The sequence below is a fragment of the Sciurus carolinensis genome, chromosome 7 (assembly GCF_902686445.1).
Source record: "Sciurus carolinensis chromosome 7, mSciCar1.2, whole genome shotgun sequence".
NCBI lineage: Eukaryota > Metazoa > Chordata > Mammalia > Rodentia > Sciuridae > Sciurus > Sciurus carolinensis.
Window position 1 is genome coordinate 128704424 of NC_062219.1, and position 11246 is coordinate 128715669.

General features: G+C 44.2%; 2 pseudogenes; both read right to left on the reverse strand.

Moving 5' to 3' along the window:
- Positions 1–4932: 4932 nt before the first annotated feature.
- Positions 4933–5230, reverse strand: LOC124989398 (cyclin-dependent kinase 2-associated protein 1-like; annotated as a pseudogene).
- A 2978-nt stretch (positions 5231–8208) lies between these two features.
- LOC124989399 (olfactory receptor 6C76-like) lies at positions 8209–9150 on the reverse strand (annotated as a pseudogene).
- Between the last annotated feature and the right edge of the window lie 2096 nt (positions 9151–11246).

An 11246-nucleotide genomic window follows, 5' to 3' on the forward strand; every position in this document is an offset into this window, starting at 1 on the left:
AGGTCTTCATCAAGTTCTTTCTTTAGTGTTCCATAGTTTTCACTTTTAGAGGTATTTCACCTCTTTTAGACTGATTCCCAAGTATTTTATTTTTGTTGAGGCTATTGTGAATGAGGTAGTTTTCCTAATTTCTCTTGCAGTGGATTTGTCACTTATGTATAGAAATGCATTTGATTTTGTGGGTGTTGATTTTATATCCTGTAACTTTGCTGAATTCATTTATTAGTTCTAGAAGCTTTCTGGTGGAATTTTTTGGATCCTCTAATTACATAATCATGTCATTGGCAAATAGTGATAGATTGAGTTATTTTAAAATCTGTCTTCAGGAACAGTAGAGGAAATATTACTCTTCTAACAACAAGAAACTCCAAAGGAGCTTCAGCACAGACATGAAGCTGTCATTAATGGGAAACCCAAGCATAACTGCAGGAAAGCCTGTTTTCTGGATCTACGCAATAATGACATGAATCAATTTGCTTTAGGAAGAAAAAACAGGAGTTCAAAGCCAGCTTTACAACTTAGCAAAGCCCTAAGCAACTCTGGGAGACCCTGTCTCTAAGTAAAATATAAAAAGAGCTGTGTATGTGGCTCAGTGATTAAGCATCCCTGGGTTCAATTCCTGGTACCAAAATAATAATAATAATAATAATAATAATAATAATAATAATAACAACAACAACAACCCTAGGAAGAAGCAACCCCTCTCCTTGTTTTACCAAGGCAGGTATTAAAAATAAAAAAAAGACCTTGGAAAATATGTCCCCTAGTTGAAGTGAAGGCACTTGAACACAAGGAGAGCAGCAAGTCCCACTGAGCCACGGAGACCTGGTTGACTTAGGAGGTCTAGCAAGGTCTCAGCCAGCAGGAGACTCAGGAGCCTCATCTCTGTGATTGCAGCTCATGAGGAAGTACTTTCAAGTTCCTAGATTTGTTTTCCAATTTGTGAGTCAGAGAGTTATTAAACCCCAGGCTCCCAACTGGAATCCCTGTGTCCTGCCCTTCAGAGAGCCAGGAGCCACCTCCCATCAAAGAACTCAGAGTCTGCAGCACGGTTTAAGCCCCTGGCAGAGTGGCTGTACACCTGTGTCTGTCTCCCAGGGCATTGTTGGTCAGGTAGAGCTGAATCAAGGTGTTTTGCTCCCCAGTGTGGAAGAGAGACCCTCACAGACTTGAGCAGTGAGCCTGCAGTTATCTGGCCCTTTGGGAGAATCCTCATTATTTTCCAGTGCTGGACTGGAAGACAGATACTTCCAGTGCCAGGAAAGTGTTCTCCCACTGAGCCCTGTGTTTTCATTAGCTAGAAGTTACTAAAAAGTCATGTATGGGCCCAAGGGAAGACATTTTTTCCCCAAAACACACATTCAGAAGCAACACTGGATGGGATAGGAAGCCCTGTGCCTTTGCCCTCAGACCAGTAGGAAGGCTGGCTGAGGATGGTGCACCTGGACACATGAATCTTCCAAGGAAGGAAGGGTCGACCCTTAAATAGGAAAAGACAGGGAGGACGCTCCTGCCTCAGAAGCCACCCTGTCCTGCGGACACTCACCATGGCATCAGGACCCTGCGGTTGGGGTGACACAGCCCCTCAACCAGCAGCCACAAGCCCCTGTCTCTCAGGTTCTTGAAACTCAGACCCAGCTCACTGATGTGGGTGCTGCACCACAGCACCTTGGAGAGACCGGCACAGGCCACGGAGTCCAAAAAGGAGGGATGCAGGACAATCAAGATGAGGAAGAGAAGAAAGGAAAGAGCATAGGAGGGAAGCAACTGGGAATGCTCAGGATAGGGATAATTGATAGAAATTGAGCACTTGTACTGCCAAAGCTATCTGCTTCCTGTGCCCATGTAACTGGGAGTGGGGACTGTGCAGGGCAGGGAAACATTTAATTAAATTAAATTAATTAATTAAAAATCTTTTGGTATCAGGAATTGAATCCAGGGAGGCTTAACCACAGAGCCACAACCCCAGTCCTTTTTGTTTTTTAACTTTATCTAGAGACAGAGTCTCACTGAATTGCTCAGTACCTTCCTAAATTGCTGAGGCTGCCCTTGAACTTGCAATCCTCTTCCCTCAGCCTCCCTAGTGGCTTGGGTTACAGGCCTGTGCCAACTACATCCTTTCTGGTTAAACTTGTTACAGATTTTTTTCCAGGACTGTGGATTAAACTCTGGGGGCACTCTACTACTGATCTCCATCCCCAGCTCTTTTTAAAATTTTATTTTTAATTTTGAAACTGGGTCTTGCTAAGTTGCCCAGGCTGGCCTTGAAATGGGTTCCCTGCATCAGCCTCCCCAGTGACTGGGGTTACAAATGTGCAGCATTCCTGGCTGTGCCAGGCTTTGAAGGGACCTTGAAAGAGGTAATTGAGTTAAAACAAAGTCATTGGGAGGGGTGGGAGGGGTGGGGGGGAGGGGAAAAATATAATAAACATCATTACCCTATGTAAACGTAAAAAAAATAAATAAATTAAAAAAAAAAAAAAAAAAAAAAAAAAAACAAAGTCATTGACCCCACATGACCTGTGTTCCTTATAGGACCTCAGAACACAGGCCCAGGATGGCACAGCAAGTGGCCATCTGGAAGCCACTGGGAAAGGCCTCAGGAGAAACCAGAGCTGCCAAACCCCGATCTCAGACTCTGGCAACCTGAGCCTGAGCCTGAAAGGGTGACTTTGTCACCCAAACCACCAGTCTTAGTGTTTTCTTAGGGTAGCTCCAGACCCTATTTAAAATATAGACTGTATTTCCAAATAAGGGTCCATTCTGGGGTTGGGCTTTAGAGGTGCTATGGGTGAGGCACTAGGTTCCATTCCCAGACCAGGGGTGGGGGATATATCCATAATCCATATTTTGAGGATCCACCCCACCTGACAACTAATATTTATTGAAAGACTTCTGATGGGGAGCAAGAATCCTGCAGGGCTGGTGTGTAGTAAGTGGTCGAAGGTCCTGAATTCAATAACCAACACTACAAAAAAAAAAAAAAAGAAGAGAAGAGAAAATTCTCCTGGCTATGTCTATGAGGTGCAGATGTGACACATATGAACTCATATGAATTTTGTGTTTCAACTTAGATCCCATCCTTGAGCTACCTCAGTATATATTTGCAAATATTCTGGAGTCTTAAAATATCTGAAATTTGAAACATTTTGTTCCCAAGAATTTTGGATAAGGACATTCTATCTGTGCATTAATTTAAAGTTCTGGGGCATGTGGCCCTGAAAAAAAAATACCTGACACATATTTATGGCCTTTTTTTTTTTTTTTTTGGTACCCAGGATTGAACCCAGGAATGCTTAACCACTGAGGCACATCCCCAGTCTTTTCGTGTAATTTATTAGAGACAGGGTCTCACTGAGTTGCATAGGGTCTTGCTAAGTTGCTGAGGCTAACCTTGAACTTGTGATCCTCCTGCCTCAGCCTCCTGAGCCACTGGGATCACAGGTGTGCACTACCACACCTGGTTCCTCTCTCCAAAGCTCTAAATCTTTGATATGTTTGTTGCCCTGTTTGATATGTTTGCCCATTCATTTCTTTCTTTTTTGTCTTTTTACAATACTATTGAACCCAAGGCCTTGCACGTGATAGGCAAGTGCTCTATTGCTGAGCTACACTCCCAGCCCTTTTTATTGTCTTGAGAAAGTCTCTCACTGAATTGTCCAGGCTGCTCTTGAACTTGTGATCCTTCTCCCTCAGTCTCCTGAGTCACTGGGATGACAAGTGCCTGCCCTGTTCCTGGCCATTATTTCGTGATTGAATATTGTCCTTGACATAAACCCCATTGTAGTCCCACAGCGTGTTGTTCTGGAGCAGGTTCTCAGCTCTAGCAGTACTGGCATTGTGGGGCCACATCAATCTGGGACTTCCCTGCATATTGTGGGATGTTTTGCAGACTCCCTGGCTTCTCACCACTAGGTGTCTGGGAAATCACCTGCTGCTCAGAGGGTACCAAATATATCCGATTATTAGCAAGTGTGTCTTGGAGAGGGGCTACAGTATCTCCCCTAGTAAAGAACCACTAGAGGAAGGTCTGCCCGAGGGGAACTTATGTCAGTGCCAATGGTGCCTGTGTTCCAGAAGTCCATGTCGAGTGGCCCTCTCCATCTAGTTCTGCAAGTGTAGCACCAGGATGCGCCTACATATCCTCACACAGAAGGAGCAGACCATGTGATTCCTCTTGGTGGAAAAGTCACTGACCACCACAGGAAGTGGCTCAGGGCCTGTTTATAAATTCCTCCTCCATCTGCAGGAGAACTCCAGGGAGCCCTGCTGCCGGGTAGAGCCCTCACTCCTGAGCTTTGCTTTGGGTCCACCCCAGCAGTTCCATCTTAGTTGGGGGGTGGTACTGGGGATCGAACCCAGAGGTTCTTACCCACTGAGCCACATCCCCAAACTTATTTATTTATTTATAAAAATAAACTTTATTACACCAAGTAATAAATACATACAAAGATGCAAATAGTTTTAGTCATTTTCTTCCAGATGTTTTGATCAGCTTACAATAAACACAGAACTGAAATCTACATATAGTCTTAGTATGAAAATTTCAGGGGTTCTTCTGCCATTAGTCAGAATCTACACTGTATGGCACACGGGACCATCTAAGTGAAGCAGGTGGTCAGGCTGCATTACAACAAAGTCCTTGGGATGAAGTGAGCTTATGAAAAGGAACAGAGCAATTTGGGTGACATAAAGTATTCAAAAGATTAAAGGGACACTCTGATCTTGGAGTCAAACAAGAGTTTGCTGTAAAATAATAACTTCACATGCATCCTTTAAATCAATGCTTAAAAAAAAACTGGGTAATTTCTACTTAAAATGCAAATCCTAATTAACTTCAAAATATTTTCCCAATATTTTGAGACTAAACTAAACTGTTACCATTTTGAAAACAAGTGTTTGACCTGAACAGGGAAGATGAGCTGTCACCTCTCATACTGTAGAGAGTTCCTCCAGAGCTGACAAGGAGGCTAGTATCTGACCTTCTGCTGTTTCAGCCATGCATTCACAAACCATTCCTTGAGCATGAGTGATGCCTGGATTTAGTCTGTCAAGGCACTCTTGCTCCCCACATAGGTGAGTCTCATCTCCTTCTCCAGCTCCTCAGTGATGGCCAGCAGGTTCATGTGCTTGCTCTGGGGCATCTGACTGTTACAGTTCTCTGGGTGTAGCCCAGTGATGGTGGCTCATAGTCACTCAGCAGCTGGTGGTACTGGGAGGATGCTACCATGTTGGTGGCGGCGAATGGATGCTTCCAGTGGCCTTGAGGATGGTGGTGGATACAGTTGCCCCAGGCAACATGGACAGGGGCACAGTGGCCCCTGTGTCTCCATGCCTGTCTAAGCATCTGCCCAACACCCATGCACTTTGTGTTGTTGATGACCCCGGCCGCACTGGCAAATATGCCCCCAAATTTTATCTTTTATTTAGAGACAGTATCTCACTGAGTTACTTAGGGCCTTGCTAAGTTTCTGAGGCTGGCCTCCAACTTGCAATCCTCCTGCCTCAACCTCCTGAGCTGCTGGGATTATAGGGATGCACCACTGCAACTGGCTAGCAGTTCCATCTTGACCTGAGGTGAAGTCTTCCAACAAAGATGGTTCTCCAGATAGCTTGTCATCTCCTCATTCAGCAGCCCATGCAGGAAGCAAATGGTGAGCACCAAGAAATTCCTTTCTAAAAACCTGTATTCAGTCAACAGCCTAGTCATGGTCTGATCTGGGCCTGGCCCACTCTCCCCACCCTCCAGGATATAGCTCATGGCCACAACGAATTCCTGGAAACTCAAGTGTATGAAGCTGTAGAACTTTTCACAGTTTATGTCATTTTGAAGAATGCTCATGTTGAGGAAAGAAGAGGCCACCCCACCCAGGCTGAGTTTCTAGAGGACCTGCTCCTCAAATAGAATTTTCTGATTCCAGAGGCCATTTGATTCCAGTGCCTCATGCCTGTAATCACAGAGGCTTTGGAGGCTGAGGAAGGAGGATCAAAAGTTCAAAGCCAGCCTCAGCAACTTACCAAGATACCAGGCAACTCAGTGAGATCCTGTAATAAAACACAAAAAAAGGGCTGGAGATATGGCTTAGTGGTTAAGCACCCCTGGGTTCAATCCCTGTTACCAAAAAACAAACGAATATCTTTGGGAAAATCATTGTCACGTAAATCATGGCCTGAAAACATTGATGATTTTCTACTCACAAATTACATTTCAAACAGTGGATGACTCACCAGGTAATCACCCAACAGAAAAAAAAACAAAAAAAAAACCCACTTCATTCTCAGTAAGGTACAGAATAACATTATTTCTTTTTAAATTTATCTTAACTGATAAGTAAAAATTATACATACTTATGTTTTGAATATAAATTGTGGGATGGCTAAATGAAGTTATTCAAACATTTGTTATTATTATTGTTATTTTCATTATTAATTTTCAGGTGCTGGGAATGGAGCATAGGGCCTCAAACATGCTAGGCAAGCACACAACACTGAGCTAAACTCTCAGATCCCAGAATAGCTTTCTTTCCTTTTCCTCCTCCTCTTCCTCCTACTCTTCTTTTTTTTTTGTATTGGGGGGTACTGGGGATTGAACACAGGGGTGCTTTACCACTGAGTCACATCCCCAGTCATATTTTTTATTTTTATTGGAGACAGGGTCTCTCTGCATTGCTTAGGGCCTCACTAAATTGCTGAGGCTGGCCTCCAGCTCTTGATCCTCCTGCCTCAGCCACCTGAGTCACTGGGATGACAGGCATGTGGCTCCACACTCTTTGGAAAAGATTTATTTCTAGCAATGAAAGGTCCTAAAGAGGAGGCAGCTTAAATAAATCATGGCACATTCACTTGGCAGAAGGTGATGCATTCATTCAATAACTGACTCAAATAGAAAACATTTGCAATCATACGAAAAAAAAAATCCTTATACAGCAGTGTGCAGAGGAAGCGAGATGAGATGCCAGGGAAATGTCACTGAAATTTCAGAATATGTACAATGATCAGTGGCCTGCCAATAACTGTAAATTGGCTGTTTCCTAATCAAAAGAGTAGTCTATTCCATCTTCCATTCTGCTAGACAGTCAAAATAACTATAATCAGTCTCTTTTTCTATTTACAGATTTTATTTTTATTTAATTATTTATTTATTTGTTTTTTGGTACCAAGGATTGAACCCAGGGATGCTGAAAAACAAAGCCAAATCCCCAACCCTTTAAATTTTTTGAGACAGGATTCTATTAAGTTGTTTACAACCTCACTAAGTTGCCCTGGTGGGCCTCAAACTTGTGATCCTCCTGCCTCAGTCTCCAGAGTTACTGGGCTTACAGAAGTGCACCTTCATGACCCACTACTACAGATTTGATTTCTTGAAATGTTTTTAGACTTCCAGTAAAATTGAGAAGATAGTCCAGAAATAACCCAAAACTTTCCCTGTGTTAACATCTTGTATTAGTATGGCATGTTTGTTACAATTAATGAAGCAATGTTTATATTGTTTATATTATCGACTGTGGACCATGATTTGCTCAGATTTTCTCATTTTCACTGGAGTGATTCTGCTTCGGGACCCACCCAGGATCTCACCCTCCACCCAGCCATTTTATCTCATTTGGTTGCTCTTGGTCATGAAAGCACCCAGGCCTTCCTCATCTGTGATGACCTTGAGAGTTTGAGGAGCACTGGTCAGTTATGCTACAGGATCCCCCACAGAATTTGTCTGATGTTTTTCTCATTGTCATCCTGGGGTCAGTGGTTTTTGGCAGAAGATGACAGAGATAAAGTGCCATTTGCTTCACATCATGGCAAGGATACATGTCAACATGACCTGCACCATTGACCTTGACCTTGATCAGGCGACCAAGGAAGGGTTTGTTAGTTTTCTCCACTGTAAAGTTACCACCATCAGTTTTTGAATTCATATTTTTCTCTCCCCACTCCAGTAAAAGTATCTTCATCTTTGAAAAATAAAATGAAAGAAAAGGAAATAGAGTTTCTTCTTCTTAATTCTTCTTCTTCCTCCTCCTTCTTTTCTTCTACTTCTACTTCTTCCTAAGACAGTGTCTAGATAAATTGCTCAGGGCTTCACTAAGTTGCTACAGCCAGCCTCCAACTTGTGATCCTCCGGCCTCAGCCTCTCGGCTACTGGGATCTCAGGTGTGCTCCACCATGCCTGGCTTAGCTGTAGAGCTTTGGAAAGCTTTCCTACTGAATGTCTTAGAAGAAAACACTCCCCCTCAGCATCACATCCCTGCTGGCTTTCTGGGCCAGCTCCTTTCTGAAGCAGTAGATGAAGGGGTTCAGCAGGGGTAACACCATGGTGTTGAAGAAAGCCATACCTTTACTGAGCGTCAGTTGCCCAGTCTGCATGGGGTTGAGGTACATGATTATGCAGCTCCTGTAGCTGAGTAACACCACCAGCATGTGGGAGAAGCAGGTGGAGAAGACCTTCCTGCAGCCCTCAGACGCAGGCAGGTGCAGGATGGTGTGAAGGATGCAGTCGTAGGACAAAATAGTCACCAGCATGGCACTGATCAGGGTGCACACAGCCACCAGGAAGCTGACCAGCTGCAGGATCCTGGTGTTGGTGCACACCAGCTCCAACAAGTGGGTGCTGTTACAGAAGAAGTGGTTGAGGACACGGGAACCTCAAAAGCGCAGGGAGAACATCCAGGGGCACAGCACCCTGAGGACCAGGACACTGGTGCCCCAGTAGGCCAGCACCAGCGAGCCACACACCATGGCCATCATGAGGGCTGGGTAGTGTAGTGGGCGACAGATAGCCAGGTGGCAGTCCCCAGACGTCACTGCCAGCAGAAAGGACTCCACCATGCCCAGGATGAGGTAGAGCCTGGTTTGTACAAAGAATCTGGCACAGGAGATAGTCCTGCTCCCAGAGAGGAGGTGGACAAGCATCTGTGGGGTGATAATGGACATGAACCCCACCTCCAGCAGGACATAGTACATGGGGGTGTGCAGGCGGTGGTCAGTCAAGGTCAGGGCAATAATGAGCAGGTTGCCCAGGAAGGTCAGCAGGTAGGTGACCAGGAGCACCCTGAAGAGAAGAAACTGGAGTCCTCACATGTCCATGACACCTAAGAGCTCAAAATCTAGCACTGGGGTGTGGTTGGTCTGGGAGTCAGTCTCATTAGGTCCCATCACAAAGGCAGCAGGCCTATAGGTAGATGTTGTCCTAGTCCCGTCCCTGCCATTGCTTCTAGTCTGTCTTTAGTCTTCTGGTCTCTCTGGCTTCTTGGTAATCCAGGGACAGGCAGTGCTGCTGGTCTGTGGAGATCAAATAAGGGATATTTAGAAAGGTACTGAGTACAGTATGGGCATCACAAGAACATTGGCTCATGTAGTCCACAATGACATAAAGACAGAAAGGAATATTTCCTTTCATCATGAGGGTTTGCCTCTTGCTTTCCCCAGAAGACTGCTATTTGCTGACTGAAAACTTGGATAGGCCAGGTGTGGTGGCTTATGCCTGGGATCCTAGAGGATAGCAAGTTCAAGGCCAGCCTCATCAACTCAGCAAGACCCTGTCTCAAAAGAAAAAAATAAAAGAGCTGTAAGTGTAGCTCAAATGGAGAGGAACTCTGGGTTTGCTTCCTGGTGCTGAGAGAGAGAGAGAGAGAGAGAGAGAGAGAGAGAGAGAGAGAGAGAGAAAGGAAAAATGTAAGAAAAAAATGGTGGAATTAATGTTAATAACATCTTTCATTTAACTCAATACATCCAAAACAATCAACATGAAATCAATATGAAGAAATCATCCACGAGTCTCTTTCCACTCTCACTGTTGGATTGAGTCTGGTTAGGGCTTTGCATTCACAGCACACCTCACTTCACATGAGCTATGGTTTGGGTCTTAACTGGATACGCTCCTCTTGGCCACCACATTGTATAGCCAAGGTGTGGACAATTTCTCCATTCCCCTGGTCTCTTGGTGTCCATTTTCATCCCTTCCATTTCATCTTCCACACCAACCTCAGAGATCTGTCTGACACTCAGAGTTGATCCTGTCTCTCCTCTGCTCAGAGGCTTTCCATGTCTTCCCACCTTCCTGAGAATCAACTCCCAGCTTCTCAACTTGGAATTCAAGATGCTGGATGATGGGACCCCAGCTGATCTCTACAATTCATCTTCTCTTCTCCACCACCTGAATCATCTGTGTCTTGTCACACTTCTGGGGACATTCACTTGCAGTTGCCCCTGGTTAAACCAAGTGTCCATTCTTCTCTTCTTGAGTGGGTCAACTCAAGTACCACTGTGTAGGCCACAGTGTAATTAGGTTAGGGGAGAGAGCAGAAGAGCAGAGATGAACTTTGCATCATCCTAGACCAGCGAGCTAAGGATCCTAGACTACAATCAGAAAGCAGCAGAGGCTGGTTGATGGGGAGTGAAAATCCACATTCCTCTGTCCAAACAGGGAGTGACAGTGGAGAGCAGGGTACTCTGCATGCCCCTCACTTCCCTGAGCATTGGATGCTCTGGGTACCTGAAGGGAGGGGAAATATGTCCCCAATATAATAACAGCAATAAAATCATTGATGTTTATTCAGTCTTTACTAATTGATAGTTACTAAGCTAATTGTGTGTGTGCGTGTGTATGTGTGTATGTGTGTGTGTGTGTGTGTGTGTGTGTGTGTGAGTGTGTTTTGCAGTTCAGGGTCTGGCTCTCAGCCTCTCACATGCCAGGCCAGGACTCCACTACCAAGCTACAGCCTCATTACTTCTAATCTTATTATTTATTTATTTATTTATTTATTTATTTTTTGCGGTACTGGGGATCAAACTCAGGGCCTTGTGCTTGTGAGGAGGCAAGCACTCTACCAGCTGAGCTATCTCCCCAGCCCTTAATCTTATTTTGAGACAGGATTTCACTAAAGAGCTGAGACTGGCCTTAAATGATTGTGCCTTAACCTTCCAAGTAGCTGGGTTCCTAGGTGTGTGTCACCATGCTAACTTAAGCTAAAAATTTGATTTTTAGGAAGGAATTTGTGACTTCATAATTTTATTCTCTCAAATGTGTTCTAAGATAAAAAGATTATATACTCAAAATTTGGCTTTGTCCTATTTGTCTCCTAATAAATAGGAGTTCAGATTGAGACAGTAAATAAGTTAGACCACAAAGATAAGTTCCTTTCTGTACTGAAGTATAGACATAATTCATAAACGTCAATAATTCTATTATTCTGAAATAATAGAATCACATTTTTGTATCTTAAATATGAGCCTTTGAAAAGTAGTTTTGT